Raw genomic sequence first — 1,295 nt, forward strand, 5'->3', positions numbered from 1 at the left:
AGTTCTTAGCTGAATTCTTGCAAATCTGTGACACTGTCAAGACTAATGGGGTTGACCCTGAGGTCTACAGACTTATGCTATTCCCTTTTGCTGTAAGAGACAGAGCTAGGACATGGTTGGACTCACAACCTAAAGAAAGCCTGGACTCATGGGAAAAGCTAGTCAATGCCTTATTGGCAAAGTTCTTTCCACCTCAAAAATTGAGTAAGCTTAGAGTGGAAGTCCAAACCTTCAGACAGAAGGATGGAGAATCCCTCTATGAAGCTTGGGAAAGATACAAACAATTGATCAGAAAGTGTCCATCTGATATGCTTTCTGAATGGAGCATCATAGGTATTTTCTATGATGGTCTCTCTGAACTATCCAAGATGTCTTTGGATAGCTCTGCTGGAGGATCTCTTCATCTGAAGAAGACGCCTACAGAAGCTCAAGAACTAATTGAAATGGTTGCAAATAACCAATTCATGTACACTTCTGAAAGGAATCCTGTGAACAATAGGACAAATCAGAAGAAAGGAGTTCTTGAGATTGATACTCTGAATGCCATTCTAGCTCAGAACAAGATATTGACTCAACAAGTCAATTTGATTTCTCAAAGTCTGTCTGGAATGCAAAATGCACCAAGCAGTACTAAGGATGCTTCATCTGAAGAAGAAGCCTATGATCCTGAGAACCCTTCAATGGAAGAGGTGAATTACATGGGAGAACCCTATGGAAACACCTATAACTCTTCATGGAAAAATCACCCAAATTTCTCATGGAAGGATCAACAGAGACCTCAACAAGGTTTCAACAACAATAATGGTGGAAGAAACAGGTTTAGCAATGGCAAGCCTTTTCCATCATCTTCTCAGCAACAGACAGAGAATTCTAAGCAGAACAACTCTGACTTAGCAACCATGGTCTCTGATCTAATCAAAACCACTCAAAGTTTCATGACTGAAACAAGGTCCTCCATTAGAAATTTGGAGGCACAAGTGGGACAGCTGAGTAAGAAAGTCACTGAACTCCCTCCTAGTACTCTTCCAAGCAATACAGAAGAAAATCCAAAAGGAGAGTGCAAGGCCATCAACATGGCCGAATTTGGAGAGGAAGGAGAGGAAGTGAACGCCACTGAGGAAGACTTCAATGGGCGTGCACTAGCCTCCACTGAGTTCCCCAATGAGGAACCATGGGAATCTGAGGCTCAAAATGAGACCATAGAGATTTCATTGGACTTGCTTCTGCCTTTCATGAGCTCTGATGAGTATTCTTCCTCTGAAGAGGATGAGTATGTCACTGAAGAGCAAGTTGCT

At 42.1% G+C, this 1,295-nt stretch overlaps 1 non-coding gene across 1 annotated transcript; it reads right to left on the minus strand.

Annotated features, from left to right (window-relative positions):
* Window positions 1-206: 206 nt before the first annotated feature.
* On the minus strand, window positions 207-314 carry LOC130956935 (small nucleolar RNA R71). Its single transcript, XR_009077233.1, has one exon. It is a non-coding gene; the product is annotated as a small nucleolar RNA R71 (small nucleolar RNA).
* Window positions 315-1,295: the final 981 nt, after the last annotated feature.

The sequence above is a fragment of the Arachis stenosperma genome, chromosome 1, assembly GCF_014773155.1.
Source record: "Arachis stenosperma cultivar V10309 chromosome 1, arast.V10309.gnm1.PFL2, whole genome shotgun sequence".
Taxonomy (NCBI): Eukaryota; Viridiplantae; Streptophyta; class Magnoliopsida; order Fabales; family Fabaceae; genus Arachis; species Arachis stenosperma.